The 18,584-nt window shown below is 44.1% G+C and overlaps 1 long non-coding RNA gene across 1 annotated transcript in view; it reads left to right on the top strand.

Annotated features, from left to right (window-relative positions):
- LOC136579775 (uncharacterized) overlaps positions 1–8,929 on the top strand; it is an 87,355-nt gene extending 78,426 nt beyond the window's left edge. Inside the window, exon 2 of the long non-coding RNA XR_010786915.1 lies at positions 8,387–8,929. This is a non-coding gene — a long non-coding RNA (uncharacterized lncRNA). The remainder of the gene's footprint in view (positions 1–8,386) is intronic.
- Positions 8,930–18,584: the final 9,655 nt, after the last annotated feature.

Consider the following 18,584-nt stretch of genomic DNA (forward strand, 5'->3'; position numbering starts at 1 on the left):
ATCGGAGCAGCTGAAATTACTCACCGAGGTCTGGCACGCTGCTCCCCGCTCTCCTGCCGCTCCGGGGCCCGAAGCCGGTCTTCTGCGCATGCGCGCCAGGCGGCATTACGTCAGCCGCATGCGCAGAAGGCCCGGCGGCGCGGGAGATTTAAAATCTCCTGGCTCCCGGCTCCTGTAGGTAGCCGGGAGGCAGGAGATGTCAGCGGGGACTGCGGTGAGCGGTCCCCGGTACCCGCGATCGCCGTTATCAATGGTTAGCGGCGATCGCGAAAAAGTTAAAAAAAAGTTTTAAAAAAGTCAGTTTCACCTCCCCTCATGGATCGGATCCATGAGGGGAGGTGAAAATACTCACCCCCAGTCCTCAGCGGTGTCCCGATGTCCCGGGACCCGAATCCCCGTCTGCGCATGCGCGCCCGATGATTGACATCGGGCGCGTGAACAGACGGGCTCGAGCCCCGGGAAATTTAAAATCCCTCTGCTTCTGGCTGCCATGTGTAGCTAGGAGCAGAGAGATTATACCGGGGACATGATCACTGTCATCCAATGGATGACAGTGATCATGTAAAGTGAGAAAAAAGTGTAAAAAAGTTAAAAAAAAAAAAAAGTAAAAAAAAGTTTTTAAAAGTTTAAAAAGCGTACGTTTCATCTCCCCTCATGGATCATATCCGTGAGGGAGGATGAAAGTACGTACCTAAGGCCCCCAGATTTATCCGCGGACCTTACCACAGCTTCTGCACACGCGCCCGTCGCCAAAATGGCGGGCGCATGCGCAAAAGCTGTGGATTGCCAGGATAATTTAAATTCTCCCTGCTCCTGGCTACAAAACGTAGCCAAGAGCATGGAGATTTAATGGGGGTCCGCGGTGAGCGGTTCCTGGTCACGTGTTCGCCATTATCCAATAATGGCGATCACGTAAAAGTAAAAAAAAAAATTTGAAGTTTCATCTCCCCTCACTGATGCGATCGGTGAGAGGAGATGAATCTTTTTACCGGAGGCCTACATATTTGAATCCCGACGCGATCTTCCTCCGTGGACCTTCCAGGATTCTGCACATGCGATTGCCGGCAAAAAGCCGGACACATGCGCAGGAGTCAGGGAGCCCAGGAAATTTAAAATCTCCTTGCTCCCAGCGACCAACGGTCACAGAGAGCCTGGAGCAGTGACGGGTGGCCTCGTTGAGCGGTCCCCGGTCACGTGATAAAAAGGTAGCGATCTACCTTAGGCCGGTCTCACATGACCGGATAGGAATGACGGATTCCGCATGCGTCTGATCCGTGGTAATACGCAGATCAATCGCATTGGATTACACAATTCCGCTCACATTAGCGGGTCAGAATTGCGTAATCCACTCGCAGAAAAGAGAACGCAGCAGGTTCTATTTTACTGCGGATATCGGCAACATAGAGCCCATTGTGCTCCGTGGTCGCGGATATACCCGCAGTCCATACGCAACTACATTGTATACGGGCTGCGGGTACCCGCGTCATCGCTAAGCGATGGTGCGGGAAATACAAACAAAGGTGTACTGTGCATGACCGCCTGTGTGAGTACGCAGTTATGCGCAGTACATTACGCAGCCGTACGCAGGGTCACAGCCGGGCTCACAGATGGGATCCGCTGTGGGCCTCCGCAAGCGGATTCCGCCTGCACCCGCGTGAGCCCGGCGTTATTCAGACCGCTACCTGTGATACGTATTTTACAAGAAGCCCCGGGAACGCTCGCTTTCCTGCAGTTCCAGGAGCACCTTGTTGAGCGCCTTCTGTGTGAGACCGCCGCACCTCATCAAGCTTACGGAGACTCACGGAACGCCACTTTTTACACCCCATACCCGCCACTGAGGTCATGAAATACCCCCAAAAAGCATGAGAGGAGGGGGGGGGGATACCCGGTTTTATTGCCCCATGGGCCCATTCCAACCAGCCTCCGTAATTACCCCTGTCTTCGGAAATACTACACAGTTCACATTTTTACTTTTATCTAAGATTTGCGAACGCCAAAAAGGGCGCGGAGGGGAAGGGGGGGAATTTTTAAGGAGTCAATCTTTATTCTGTACAAATAAGCAATGGGGCCTGGAATTTATTCAGTTGTGCCCTAAAATCCAACAGGTGTTCCGTCCTTTATAGGCCTTGCCATGCGTCCTGTAAGTAGATTAGGGCCACAATGGGTATGTTTCTGAACTCGGGACAAACGGGGGTATCCATTTTGGGGTGAACGTCTTCATTCCTATGTGCACTGTACAAAAAAACTGTTTTTAAATTGAAAAAATTGCCAAAAAAATTGAAAATCGTAACTTTTTCCTTCTGCTTTGCTTAGATTCATTCAAATACTGTGGGGTCAAAATATGCCGTACACCCCTAGATGAATTTGTTAAGGGGTCTAGTTTTCAAAATGGGGTCATTTGAGGGGGTTCTTTATAGTTTTGGCCGCTCAATGGCTCTATAAGTGGGCAATGGGGCCTGAAATTTATTCAGTGGTACCCTGAAATCCAACGGGTATTCCTTTCATTGTAGGCCTAGCCATGGGTCCTGTAAGTCTATTAGGGCCACAATGGGTATGTTTCTGAACACGGGACAAACAGGGGTATCCATTTTGGGGTGAAAGCCTTCATTTATATGTGTGCTGTACAAAAAAAACTGTTTTTAAATTGACACAATAGCCCAAAAAATGAAAATCCTATTTTTTTCCTTTTGCTTTGCTTAAATTTATTCAAAAACTGTGGGGTCAAAATATGCAGTACATCCCTAGATAAATTCGTTAAGGGGTCTAGTTTTCAAAATGGGGTCATTTGTGGGGGTTCTATATGGCTTTGGGCGCTCAAGAACTCTACAAGTGGGCAATGGGGCCTAAAAGGACTTCAAGCAAAATCTATGTTCTGAAAGCCACCAATTACTTCTTTTATTTTGGGCCCCGTTGTGCATGCGGACATAAGATTAGGGCCACAATGGGTATATTTCTGAAAACAGCACAAACAGGGGTATCCATTTTGGGGTGTAAGTCTTCCTTCATATGTGTGCTGTACAAAAAAAGCTTTTTTTAAAATGACAGAATTGCCAAAAAAACAAAAATCCAAATTTTTTCCTTTTGCTTTGCTTGAATTTATTCAAAAACTGTGGGGTCAAAATGCGCAGTACACCCCTAGATAAATTCGTTAAGGAGTCTAGTTTTCAAAATGGGGTCATTTGTGGGGGTTCTCTATGGTTTTGGCGCTCAAGAACTCTACAAGTGGGCAATGGGGCCTAAAAGGACTTCAAGCAAAATTTGTGTTCCGAAAGCCACCGGTCGCTCCTTTCATTTTGGGCTCCGTTGTGTATCCAGACATAAGATTAGGGCCACAATGGGTATGTCTCTGAACACGGGACAAACAGGGGTATCCATTTTTGGGTGCAAGTCTTCCTTCATATGTGTGCTGTACAAAAAAAGCTGTTTTTAAAATGACAGAATTGCCGAAAAAACGAAAATCACAATTTTTTCCTTTTGCTTGGTTTGAATTCATTCAAAAACTGTGGGGTCAAAATATGCAGTACACCCCTAGATAAATTCCTTAAGGGGTCTAGTTTTCAAAACGGGGTCATTTGTGGGGGTTTTCTATGGTTTTGGGCGCTCAAGAACTCTACATGTGTGCTATGGGGCCTAAAAGGACTTCAAGCAAAATTTCTGTTTTGAAAGACACTGACTACTCCTTTCATTTTGGGCCCCGTTGTGGACTCAGATATAACAATAGGGCCACAATGGGTATATTTCTGAACACGGGAGAAATAGGGGTATCCATTTTGGGGTGTAAATCCTGATTTTCATGTAAACTATAGGAAAAAAATATGTCTTTAAAATGACAGATTTGCAAAAATATGAAATTTTACTTTTTCTCCTCTAAATTGAATTAATTCCTGAAAAAAAACTGTGGGGTCAAAATACTCATGACACCCCTCAGTGAATACATTAAGGGGTGTAGTTTTTAAAATGAGGTCATTTGGGGGGGTATCTATTATTCTGACACTCATGAGCCTTTCCAATCTTGGCTTGGTATAGGAAAACAAAGTGTTCCTCAAAATGCTGAAAAGTAATGTTAAATTTGTACGTATCCTAAATAGTTTAAAAAAAAACGAAAGTTTTTCCAATGTGCGCCCAAAATAAAGTAAACGGGTGGAAATATAAATCTTAGCAAAAATTTCTATATTATGTTTGCACATATTTAAGATATTGCAGTTGGAAATGTGAAAAAATGACGATTTTTTCAAAATTTTCCCAATTTTGGCGCTTTTAATAAATAAACACAATTTCTATCGGTCTATTTTTTCCGCCTAAATGAAGCACAACATGTGGCGAAAAAACAATGTCAGAATCGCTTGGATATGCAAAACCTTTCTGGTGTTTTTCCATGTTAAATTGACACGTGTCAGATTTGCAAAATTTGGCCTGGTCATTAAGGCGTAAACAGGCTTGGTCACTAAGGGGATAATTAAAACGTTCTGAGAATATCTCAAAGTGAAAACACTCTATCGATGTAGCTTCCCTGAGGTGAATAGGGGATCAGCTATTTCTCACGACCAACCTACCAGGGTCGGTTCTCTATTTTTATACTTTTATGTTAGTCCTATGTTTGTGAGTGTTATATGTGAGCCCACGAATTTTAATACTTACCTAATAAAATTTATTGTTTTATCTATATCTGTGAAGGGCCACTCTGGACTTAGTACTAACTAACAAAACTGACCGAATAACGGGGGTACAGGTTGAGGGGCACTTGGGGAACAGTGACCACAATATAATCAACTTCCAGCTGTCATTCAATAAAAATCCTTTTCAGGAAGCGACAAATAAACTAAACTTTAGTAAAGCAAAATTTGATCAGCTTAGAACTACTATCAGTAACATGAATTGGGACAACGTCCTCAAAAATATCAGTACAAACGACAAATGGGAAAAGTTCAAAAGGATCCTAATCCCCTCATGTGAGCAGTTTATTCCCTTTAAAAATAAAAGAACATCAAGTAAAAGGAAACCAATGTGGCTCGCCAAGACTGCAAGGGGGGCAATAAACGAAAGAAAGAAAGCATTCAAACTACTAAAGCAAGAAGGTAGCAAAGAAGCGCTAAAATCGTACAGGGAAAAAAACGAAATATGCAAAGATAAGATCAAAACTGCTAAGGAGAAGGCTGAAAGACTGATCGCCAAAGAGAGCAAAAACAACCCGAAACTATTTTTTAACTATATTAACAGCAAAAGGATTTGCACTGAGATCACTGGCCCTTTAACAAATAACGCAGGAGAAATCATTGAAGATGATGGAGAAAAGGCAAACCTTTTAAATAGTTTCTTTTCAAGCGTATTCACGAACGAAAAGGAATTGCCACATAAGATGCAGGGGAATAAAATGAACCCCTCACAAAATATCTCATACCTAACGCAGACAGGTAGGAACTATTAGGGGTTGATCCAGGGATTAGTCTGATTGCCATTAGGGAGTCAGGAAGGAATTTCCCCCCAAATGGGCTAATTGGCTCCTGCCTCTTGTTTTTTTTTTTTTTTTTGCCTTCCTCTGGATCAACAACATTGTAGGATAAACAGGCTGAACTAGATGGACATTGTCTAGTATACTATGTCACTATGTTACGCCACAGCTCCCGGTAATACCGCTAGTCCCTACACTAACCAGGAGTCCATTGACATAACCAAACAAAACACAAACTTTTCTTGCAGCCACCACACATAGAATCTGCTCAAACCACAGACAGAGAGAGAGAATGAGAACAGAAAAAGCTGAAGACAGCAACACCTGAGAAGACAGCTCTAATGTGTACTGACCTGGAGTGATTGGCTGACTGGAGACACACACAGCCAGGACAATCCCCCACACCTGATCAGGAAAGCTCCAGAGAACCAATAGAACCCCAGGTCCCATGAGACAAACATGCCAATCTGCTTACATGCTGCAGTGACTATTGATTGGGGCATATAAGGGGTTAAACTGACAGGATCAGAGATTTCTTTTCTCCTGACAGTTAGAGAAAGTGCCTGGATATCAGTAGTGATGAACGCTTAGTGGAACAATTGGTAAATTTCTGCATCAGGCCTCTTACACAAAAATCGGTGTGAATTGTGATGGCTGATTCCAATTCCCATTAAAGTAAATGGGAGTAAAAATCGAATTCACTAATTTTCCCTCCAGAAGGTCCCCAATGCAGCCAAAGACTAAAAAAGTGCATAGGAATACATCCACACATCTGGGGGAACACTGTGTTCCTCCATAAAATTGGTCAAAATAGTGTAAAATGGTGTAGGTGTGAATCGTAGCACACTGTTGTCACTGAAAACAAAAGAAGGCCAACAAAGGGTGCCCTAGATCAAAATTGTGCCAAGGAAGATACCAGCTTTCATAAGTGGTCATACATTTTACAAGGACAAGTTCTGACAGGTAAACAGAACAGCCAAGCACAGACCTTCTCCAAGGAAAAGCTAGAGCAGTTTCTTGTGCTTTAGAAATTTTTTGTTTTGGAAGAAGCAGCAACTGTAAGACACTTGAGCGACACCTGAGTAGGACAGCAGCGGCACCACCATCGACACGCCCTCCACTGCTTGCTTTCTTTATGTTTCTTTTTTATTTTATTTTTGCTTAATTCTTTTTTGTTTACTTTTTAATGTAGTCTTATGTAACTTTTCAGCTAACTGTAGTTTGCATAAAATCACTGCTAGCTGCATAAAGATCTTTTTATGCATAACTCTAATCGTTCAAAAAATTGTTCAAATAAGCAAAAATGAATGATAATCATACAGTTTAAACGCAGCGAACAATCAAATGACGAATGATAATTAAAAAAAAATTTTTTTTCATCATTCATTTTATGCAGGCATAAAAATCATCATTGGCTCGTTCAGTAATCGTTTGGTTAAAATACCGATTGTTCAGTCATTCCTAGTCACTAATACAGTAAATTGCTTGTTACAAAAAGGACCCTTAGGCCTTCAAAAAGATTGTAGCGGCCGTGCTGGTGACCTTGAAGGACGTCTGAGGCTACAAACAGAGAACTGCAGTATTCCCCACGCCAAAGCATAGTTTGTCATACTTTGCTGCTATATGTTGACAACAGTAGAAATATCCCTCCTCCCAATGTACAGACCACATTTCATATAGGCATATAAATGGGATGCAGCTTTTTTCTCTGCTCCCTCCAATTGAATCCCATTTATGTTCTCTGCTGGTATACAAGCTTTTATACCCAGCCGTAATATATCCTCTATATCTGTCCCTATATAACAGACCACATGTTATATAGGCATAAAAACTTGTTGCAGCCTCTGTCCTGTGCTCAGCTGTAAAATAGTCGCTGGTTACACTGTGCCTATGTTATATATGGCTAGGTCATGTTATACAGGCATCCAATGAAACTGCTGTCCACATGCAAAATGGAGGACACATTTGGTGACATCAAATAAGCGCCTGGGCTGCTGATTGGCTGCACACTGACCTCTAAAGCAGCTATTATGGGAAATTTTATTTTCCAGCGATTATTGCCAAAAATTAGTTTGTACTTACCTAATACAATTTTGCAAAAATTGGGATAATTTTATTGCCCTGCTGATCAAGACGACTAACACTAGCTGTCAGTAGTGAGCCAAGCCTCCAACTTAAAAAGATGTATATGCAGTTTTAATGCCCATTAGTGAGGTCAGTAAAAAGGCTAGGGCTTACTTCAAGGTAAGTCATGTGCGACTGTGATTTACCTGCAACCTGTCTGCAATTTGGAATGTGTTGCCTTAAACTTGGTCGGAATTAAGCCACAGGATGCACTACAAGCCTCAGTAAACTCTGTGCCAAACTCCACATGGCTCCATGCATATGTTGATGCAAATTGAAAATTACTTACTTCTGCCAACAATTCCACATCTAAATTCACAATGAGACTTGCAGATTTTGGGGCGAAATTTACAGCGGCAAATTTAGGTGCGTAATAGGAGCTAATTCCCATTCATGGGAAAACCCTCTTACAGGGATTAACCTGTGATTTAATGCATTTGCTACTTAGTGACATCCAGATGATGTAATTTAAAGAACACTGGCAGCAACATTTAGCGTTCCATTGCAAAGCCACTTATAATGTTTGTAAATGGGATCATGTTGTGACCTGTGACCTGATGCGATCAGAACCGTATGAAACTGTAGAAGTTGTGGTGCCCTGTTGGGTGCCTTAGTATCATGACTCTTTGACTTCCATTGGTTTTTGTCAAATTATAGACACGGACAGCCTCATGGTAAAGGGAATATGCCATCAGAAAATAATCTCTTGTACAAATCAAGTTTTTATGTTAAACTATTTGCTAATTTTTTAAAACCGTTGATGTCATCTTTATATATGTAAAATTAATTTCTGTTATCTGTTCTTCATTACAGAATCATGCCTGTTTTTAATGCAGTGCAAACTGAGGACCCGTAGGTCTCGAGCATCAAATATTGACCATCAGCCTTGTGTATGAATTTCTCCAGGTTCTTTGAATCTTTTTGATGATATTATGTACTGTAGCTATTTTTCTTTACTCACCAACACACTGTACCTAAACTGAATTTGAGTTCTCATAAATGAAAACCCTTTCAGTCTAGTCATGCCAGCAAAAAGGAACCCTGCACTTGGCCGAAAGACCCTTGTAGCAAAGTGCATGACTGCTGCCCAAGCTGCCATAACCTCTCAGCCTACAGATGCATCACAGACGACAGCAAGCTGCTGAAACTCCCGAGCAGACTGTTTCACAACTTATGTATCAATTGGGGTAGGGGATACATTGTTTTATAATTAGATACATGAGATTTACCATTAAATGAAGACATACTGAAGGACGACCTTTACTGGAGCACTAATGGCAGACATGCTGGTTGTTATTCTCTTTTCCTAGATAATAATAATAAAAAAATAAATGATAAAACTTTATATTTAATAGATTTTTGATTATTGTGGATTTATTTTAACTTCAAAGAGAAATTTTCTTTCCTTTTTCAGTCATTAGATGCTTGTAACTAAGCTTATGTTGAGTTTTTCAGACTATTTACTGTTATCCTGTGTGTGATTCTGTCCTCTGCATTTGACATTAAATTATTCTATGACAACAATGTTTCGCTTTAGTATTGAAGAAAACGTTGGATGTTGGTGACGCAGAAGCTCAGGATGCCAGATGGACCTTCAAAGTGCTTTCTCCGAGAGGTTACATCTCCCCGCTGCTCAGTGTTTGTATCAGAATCCATTGGAGAATAGATTTTGATGCTTCTTACAAATGCTTTAAACTTTGCTCATGGAAATTCTCCTTTAAAGAAAGGAGAAGAAAGTGTTTATTTCTTCAGTGTTCCTGATTAGTGAAAATAAACCAGAATAATATTCAGTTATGGGATATCTGTCGTATCCTAAACTATATCTCAGACTATGAGTCTTCATTCTTAGATAATAGAGAACACAGCAGAAACTTTTGGATTTTTCTCTTAGGGGCATGTAGTGGTCAACTTACTTGCTGTATTAGTTTATCTACAAAATGTGTAAATTGATACAGACAAAATGGTGTAGACAAAGATAGTACTGGTTCACTGTCTCTCCAGGTATTGTAAATAGAGATGAGCGAGCACACTTGTCCGAGCTTGATGCTCTTTCAAGTATTAGATACTCGAGATGCTCGTTACTCGAGTCGAACACCACGCGGTGCTCGAGTCAATTGCATTTCCTTCCCCGCATGTTTAGAGCCATTTTCTAGCCAATAGACATGCGGGGAAGGCATTACCACTTCCTGCTGTGATGTGCCAGCCCCCCCCCCCCCCTCCCCACAGTAGTGAGTGGCTGGGCCGATCAGGTGAACCCCGAGTACTTAAAATGGTCCCGCCCGTCTCAGATGCATGCTGGCAGAGGTTAGGGATAGTGCTGCTGCTGATATAGGGACAGTGTTAGAGTAGGATCCTGTCATCAAGAATGCCAATGGTCCTTCTTGGGCTACTCTGCATAGTGTGCATTACTGTTGTGTCTGCTGGGAGCAGTAGTGCACCATTTTTTTAAGCATCTCGAGCTGTGCAGGCTATTTCAACTATAGCATTCTCAGTCTGGAGAGTTTAGGGACAGAGACGCTTCTATAGGGAAAGTTATACAGTCCTGATCCTCCGTACAAGAACCCCAACGGTCCTTCTTGGGGCTGCATCTGACCGTGTGCATTATAGTTGTGGCTGGCTGGGAGCAGTAGTGCATCAATTTTTGTATAACGCATCTAGGCCTGTTCCCTGCCTTTCAGTAATTGCATTCTCAGCCTGCAGTGCCGTACAACCAGCTCTCACCATGAAACTGCACTCTAACATGTCCTAGCCTACTGCAAACTACTTCAGTTATACCGTTCTGTGTCTGCAGTGCTTTAGACAGAGGTCTCGCCGATAAACAGTACTGTAATATTTCCTGGGCCACTGCAAAGTATTTCAGCTCTGCCGCTGTGCAGAGCGTCTCACAATACCCTTCCCTGGGTGGGGTTGAGATAGCCGCAGTTACCAGCACTATCCACTGGCTTTAGAGTCCTCTCCCACTCCATACAGCCTCTCTTATCTTCAAGTCTCTGTGAGCGGTAAATTACCCCTAGGTATCAGCTCAAGACAGCGGGTTAATTTTTTCAAGTCACAGCATAGAGCCTTCGTTATCTACAAGTCTCTGTGTGCGGTGAATTAAGCCACAGTTGTCAGTGCTGTACAGTGGGGTAATTTATTTGGGCCCTGCTCTATTCTTAATCCGCCATGATGAAGAGTAGGGGTAAGGGTTGAGGACGCTGACACGGGCGTCCAAGTGAGGGTGTGGGCACAGGCTAAGTTCCTGGATGTGGTGAATCACAGCCGGCTGCTGCGGGATTAGGAGAGAGGCAAGTTTCTGGCCTCCCCAGCTTCATATCACAATTTACGGGTCCGCGTGGTAGACCTTTATTACAAACAGAGCAGTGCGAGGCTCTGTTACAAATTATGCAACAGCGAGCTGTATCCTTAAAAAATGTTTATGGGTTTCACCTGCCCTTGCGGTTGAGCAATTTCTCAGGGGTGCACTTGTACTCTTGGTTCACCAATTTTTCTGGCCCTCGCCTATACTGTTATCTAACTAATTTTTCCGGCCTTCGCCTACACTCTTGGTAACCAAATCTTTTCAGGTGTTTGCCTATACTCTTGGTTTACCAATGTTTCAGGGGTTCGCCTACACTCTTGCTACAGAAATGTTACTGGGGTCTGCGTATGCAGTTTCTACTAAATGGTTTGAGGGGGTTCGCCTATACTTTTGCTACAGAAATGTTACTGAGGTCCGCCTATTCTCTTGCTACAGAAATGTTACTGGGGTTTCCCTATACTTTTGCTACAGAAATGTTACTGGGGTTTCCCTATACTCTTGCTACAGAAATGTTACTGAGGTCCACCTATACTCTTGCTACAGAAATGTTACAGGGGTCTGCTTATACTTTTGCTACAGAAATGTTAATGGGATCCGCCTATACTCTTGCTACAGAAATGTTACTGGGGTCCGCCTATACTCTTGCTACAAAAATGTTACTGGAGTCTGCCTATACTCTTGCTATAGAAATGTTACTGGGGTCCGCCTATACTCTTGCTATAGAAATGTTACTGGGGTCCGCCTATACTCTTGCTACAGACATGTTACAGGGGTCCGCCTCTGCAGTTTTTACTGAATGGTTTGAGGGGTTCGCCTATACTTCTGCTACATAAATGTTACTGGGGTCCGCCTATACTCTTGCTATAGAAATGTTACTGGGGTCCGCCTATACTCTTGCTACAGAAATGTTACTGGGGTCTGCCTATGCTCTGGGTGCACAAAGACTTCCCATTGTGGTGTTTTACCTATCTGGCAAAAATACACTGACTGACTTGAGCAGAAATGTGGGCCAAGGCCGAAGTCCTTGGCGGGGTGAAACTCTGCCATGTTTGGGCACTTTGATTTCTTCCTGTGTGATACCATCTTTGTGCACCCACAGCATAGGCGAGCCCAAGGAACTCAAAGACATCCCATTGCGGTGTTGAGCTATTTGACACCTACACAGAATGAAGTGTGTGGGGACCCATGGATTTCCCATAACTATTTAACGCACAGCACCTTGGGTCACGCAAGGCAGAGGCTGGGACTGAGCCTGACCCAGGGCCGGCTCACGTACTTCCCACACAGACTATTGCGGGTCATACCTCGGTCATGGTTTCTCGGCCTTATTATGCCACCTCATCCTCCTTTTCTCTCATGTTACCACAGTTATCTGAGACACTGGTTTGGGCCAAACAAAAGGAGCGTTACTGCATTAATGAGACTTTCACAGCTGCACTAGCATCTGAGTCCGCTTTATGCCCACGATTAATGAGGGTGTGAGCTGAGGCCAAGGTCCTTGGCAGGGTGAAACTGCCATGTTTGGGCGCTCTGATTTCTTTATGTTTAATACTTTCCTTGGGTTCCAGGTGCTCGCCTATGCTGTGGGTGCACAAAGACTTCCCATCACGGTGTTTTACCTGTCTGGCACAAATACACTGACTGACTAGGGTAAAAAATGTGGGCCGAGGTCTTTGGTGGGGTGAAACTCTGCCATGTTTGGGCACTCTGATTTTCTCATGTGTAATACCATGTTTGAGTTCCTTGGGTTATCACAGGCTGTGGGTACACAAAGACTTCCCATTGTGGTGTTTTACCTGTCTGGCACAAATACACTGACTGACTAGGGTAGAAATGTAGGCAGAGGTTCTTGGTGGCGTGAAATTCTGACATGTTTGGGCGCTCTGATTTATTTATGTGTAATACTTTTCTTGGGTTCCAGAGGCTCGCCTATGCTGTGGGTACACAAAGACTCCCCATTGCGATATTTTACCTATCTGGCAAAAATACACTGCCTGACTTGGGTGGAAATGTGGGCCATGGCTCATATCCTTGGCGGGTGAAACTCTGCCATGTTTGGGCACTTTGATTTCTTCCTGTGTAATACTATCTTAGTGCACCCACTGCATAGGCGAGCCCAATGAACTCAAAGACTTCCCATTGCGGTGTTGAGCCATCTGACACCTACACAGAATGAAGTGTGTGGGGACCCATGGATTTCCCATAGCTATTTAACTCACAGCACCTTGGGTCACACAAGGTGGAGGCTGGGACTGAGCCTGACCCAGGGCCGGCTCACGTACTTCCCACACAGAGTATTGCGGGTCCTACCTCGGTCATGGTTTCTCGGCCTTATTATGCAACCTCATCCTCCTGCTTGGGGTCTGAGGATCAGCGCTGGGCAACATGTATTTTCCCTTGTGTTACCACAGTTATCTGAGACACTGGTTTAGGCCAAACAAAAGGAGCGTTAATGCATTAATGAGATATTCACAGCTGCATTAGCATCCAAGTCCACTTTATGCCCATAATTAATGAGGGTCTGAGCCAAGGCCAAGGTCCTTGGCAGGGGGAAACTGCCATATTTGAGCACACTGATTTCTTTATGTGTTATACTTTCCTTGGGTTCCAGGGGCTCGCCTATGCTGTGGGTGCACAAAGACTTCCTATTGCGGTGTTTTACCTGTCTGGCACAAATACACTGACTGACTAGGACAGAAATGTGGGCCGAGGTCCTTGGCGGGGTGAAACTCTGCCATGTTTGGGCCCTCTGATTTCTTCTAGTGTAATACCATCTTTGTGCACCGACAGCATAGGTGAGCCCAAAGTACTCAAAGACTTCCCATTGCGGAGTTGAGCTATCTGACACCTATACAGAATGAATTGTGTGGGGACACATGGATTTCCCATTGCTATGTAACTTGCGGCACCTTGGGTCACACAAGGTGGAGGCTGGGACCAAGCCTGACCCTGGGCCCACTCACCTGCCTCCCACACAGAGTATTGCTGCATTGTGGAGATGTGTAGAAGTGCTGGCACCTCAGTCCCCTTTATGCCCACGTTTGCGGCTCCTGACAATTTTGTGACGGAGGTGGCACGGGATTGGAATGATGATCGTACATCAATTTATCATTAATTCTTAACAGCATTGTGGGCTATCGCCCACACTTTCAAAGAGGGTCTGCCTGGCCCTGCCAACCCTCTGCAGTGTGTGCCTCCTCATCCAGTATGCACTTATAAATAGACATGAGGGTGGTGTGGCTATGAAGCAAGCTTGTGGCATGAGGGCAGCTGAACGCTGCACAGGGAAACTTTTGTGTGCGCTGTGGACTGCAATGCCAGCATGTAACCGAGGAGAAGACGCAGCAGTGTCACCCGCAGTGATTGTCCTGGGTTGCTGGTAGTGTGGTGTTTGGCTAAGATGTGCCAGGGCATGTGCCTTGCTAATGAGGGTTTGTCACAAGTAAATTGTTAGGGGGGTGACCGCCAGACTCTCGCCCCCATTTTGGCTTAATAGTGGGACCTGGTAGCCTCAGATGCAGCCATGCATGCTGCCCCTGCCCTTCCCTATCCGTTTCTGTGGTGTTTCCATGACTTTATGAGGTTTCTGCTGTTTCACAAGTCATCACCTATGCGGAGCATCGGTCCCATAAAAAAATGCTCGAGTCCCCCATTGACTTCCATGGGGTTCTTTACTCGAAACGAGCTCTCGAGCATTACGAAAAGTTCGACTCAAGCAACGAGCACCCGAGCATTTTGGTGCTCGCTCATCTCTAATTGTAAATAATGTAGGCATAGATAGTACTGCCGCTTTGGATCTCTCTGTCAATGCTTTAGATACAGTTACTATTCCCTCCCCGTCTCTCACTGTTAATGATGTAAGAGCAGATAGTACTGCCTCCATGTCTCTCACTGTAAATGATGTAGGTACAGATAGTGCTGTCTCCCTATGTCTTCATATAAATGATATAGGTACAGGCAGTACTGCCTTCTCCTCTCTCGCTGTAAATAATGAAGTACAGCTAGCACGTCTTCCCTGTCTCTCTCTGTAAATGATGTAGTTACAGATAGTACTGCCTTCTTGTCTCTACCCGTAAATGATGTACAGAGAGCATTACCTCCCTGTCTCTCCCTCTGTAAATGATGTCAGCAGATAATTCTGTCTCTATATTATGTGGGAATATAGCATTGCCTCTGTCTCTCCTTGTAAATTATGTAGGTGCAGATAATGATGCCTTCTGGTCTCTCTTGTAAATGATGTAGGTACTATCACATCCGTGCGGACACAGGGTGACGTTCACAACCACTGCAGTTGATAATACCATGCACTGTAGAACTGCGCACACCACTCTATGCTGAACAGTAGCACCATTTCAGGGAGAAGGAAGCCAGGTCCTAACGTAGCAGTGGGGATGAATGGTCTCTGCCTAGAAGCGGAGTAATTGCCTCGAATAGAGGCGGGCCCACAGTCTTCTTTCTGGGCCCTGATTATCCCTATAGAGGCCCCTGGGAAGACGAACAGAACAGCAATGCAAAACAAATGAAAACAGAAAAACGACTGAAAAGTAAACCACAGCAACTTATCTGGACGTAGCAGTACACCCAGCACAGAGGAACTCCAATCCCCACTACTCTTGTATGGAGCTGTATACGCAGCATTGAGCAAAGGGAGGGGTGAGAATATAAAGTTACTCCACACCTGAGGACAGGCAGAGCAATTAGAGAACCCCACCTCCAACCTTCTCACAGGCATGACAAATTCAGCATGCATCCATGCAGCAAAGAAAGACAGCACCCAGCAGTGTCTGCACATAGTGCATTAACTCTTGTCCTGCATGACAGGGCAACAGGTCTTGGCCTGCGTCGATACCACCATGACACAACGCTGTCGCAAACGACAAGCTATGACAGCTTCAGATAGTACTGCCTCTTTGTCTCTCCCTGTATATGTTGTAGTTACAGATAGTACTGCCTCCCTGGATCTCTCTATAAATAATATGGCTACAAGTAGTACTGCCTCCTTGTCGCTCACTGCAAATAATGTAGGTACATCTAGCACTTCCACCCTGTCTCCTTCTCTGTAAATGACGTAGGCACAGATAGTACTGCCTCCCTATCTCTCCCTGTAATTGATTTAGGTACAGATAGAACTGCCTCCTTGTCTCTCCCTGTAAATGATGTAGGTACAGATAGCACTGCCTCCTTGTATTTCCCTGTAAATGATGTGAGCACAGGTAGTACTGCCTCTTTGTCTCTCTCTGTAAATGATGTAGGTACAGATAGTACTGCCTCCTTGTCTCTCCCTGTAAATGATGTAGGTACAGATAGTACTGTCTCCTTGTCTCTCACTGTAAATGATGTAGACATAGAAAGCATTACCTTCATGACTCTGCCTCTCTGCAAATGATGTCAGCACAGATAATGCTGTCGGTACTGTTGTATCTTGTCTCCACAAGAATAATGATTGACTGGTGCAGACGTGCTCTCTGGAGCTGAACCTCTTGGCTGATCCTCCCGGGACCCACACACATGGTGCTGGAAGTGAGACCGCCCCCGCTGCATAACTGACAGCAGTCTCCTTGTGCAGTGGCCGCAGGAAGAACGGGGAAAGTGACAGCATTACCAGTGGCAGCAGCGCAGATGAGCAAGCATAGCAGGGTCCAGAACAGCACTGTTTGGAGGCAGCTCACCTCAGTGCTCCTGCGCTGTTAGTCTGCCTGCTGCTGTGCTGTAGTGCCATAGTGAAGGCCGGCCGACAGCTGTCACTCACCCCGGCACTGTGCATTGTCCCGTTGGCGTTCCTGCACTGTCAGTGTGGCCGCCGCTGTGTGCTGTAGTGCAGCCAGTCAGTGCCTCCGCTGATGCCGCTGGCAGCTCACGTCTCTGTAGCTGTGTACTGCTGAAAGCTCCCCTCGCCATACTGCTCTGTGGCCGGGTCAATTGTCGCTACATGCCAGTTGTCAGGCGGCGCAAAGTCTCAGGCCGCCTTGCAGCCTTGCCATAGGGATGGAAAGAAATCAATAGACTACAGTAAACAGATCATCAGCTCTACTATATTTTTTGTGCAGTGATGCCTAAAACTGTACAATGTATTCTAATTTGGGTCTCATTGTAGAATTTTAATTATAGACATGGTGTTCAGACTTAATCCCAGGCAGTCATTGCACAGCCGTGAATACTTACTGGTAGTTACATCCTGTTGTCATGTTTAACATATTGTGCAAGAAATCCTGTAAGTAGACGTTGCACAGATCTACCTTAAAGGGTTTTTTTCAGTAGAACAAAATCCTGTTTCCAGCTGGGCCCTGCCTAAAATAAAAAAAATGAGCATATACTCACCTTTCTGGGAGCCCTGAGATGCAGAGGCCAAACAGAGGCCGTAACGTTACATCCCTAAACACCCAGCATCATTGCGCCCAGGTTATGAGCACTGATGCCAAGAGCACTGATAGTGTTCAAATGACAAAATCCCTTTAAATAAACAGAGTTTAAATAAAGTTGTCATGCAATAATTGATGGTGTGTGTGAAACACAACATTTAGATTTCTCTTATTTTAAAGGTCATCTCAAGGTCGCATGCCCAGAACAGAGAACTGAACTTTATCAACCTAGAGAAATTACACGAATTGGATAAAAAGAAAGATAACAGAAAAAAAACCTTAAATATTCTCTGTTCATAAACAAAAAATCTGCGGAATCTTGTTTTGAAGCAAACGACTGCTGCAGTAATATACGGCAAGACTATCCCTGGATTTTCAGTTATGAAAAGTAAATGTAGAGAAGGACAACAAGTCACTTGAAATTCCCAACTTTATACAAGATGAAAGCTTTGCGATTGAAGCGAAAAAAAGTTTCCAAATCTCTTAAAATGCCCAGAAGAGCCTTGCTCGTGGTTTACATCTATTAGTCCTACCGAGGAGAAGTCACGTCTTCTTACATTCTGTTATTTCTTTAATTATTTCTTAGATTTATATTTGAACTGGAAAACCAAAAGAGCCAAAACTGTGTTTATTAAAAATCCTGTTTTTCTTTTTTCTGTTTTCTGAATCTGAAAAGCGTTTAGGTAGAAAATATATTTCAGAACAATTATTTGTTTTATCTGTGATTGTTTTATTGTGTTTATCTGTAACTATTTAACTGTTTCTAAATACATGATATTAATCATAACTCATCCTGTATTATCCTCCAGTATTCTGCTGGTGGAGGCACTGTGTACATACATTACTTATCCTGCACTGATCCTGTATTATACCCCAGAGCTGCACTCACTATTCTGCTGGTGGGGTCACTCTGTACATACATTACTTATCCTGCACTGATCCTGATTTATATCCTGTATTATACTGCAGAGCTGCACTCACTATTCTGCTGATGGAGTCACTGTGTACACACATTACTTATCCTGTACTGATCCCGAGTTACATCCTGTATTATACTCCAGAGCTGCACTCACTATTCTGCTGCTGGAGACACTGTGTACATACATTACTTATTAGAGATGAGCGAGCTCCAAAATGCTCGGGTGCTCGTTACTCGGGACAAAATTTTCGCGATGCTCGAGGGTTCGTTTCGAGTAACGAACCCCATTGAAGTCAATGGGCGACCCGAGCATTTTTGTATATCGCCGATGCTCGCTAAGGTTTCCATGTGTGAAAATCTGGGCAATTCAAGAAAGTGATGGGAACGACACAGCAACGGATAGGGCAGGTGAGGGGCTACATGTTGGGCTGC

Source organism: Eleutherodactylus coqui, chromosome 10, assembly GCF_035609145.1.
Source record: "Eleutherodactylus coqui strain aEleCoq1 chromosome 10, aEleCoq1.hap1, whole genome shotgun sequence".
Taxonomy (NCBI): domain Eukaryota; kingdom Metazoa; phylum Chordata; class Amphibia; order Anura; family Eleutherodactylidae; genus Eleutherodactylus; species Eleutherodactylus coqui.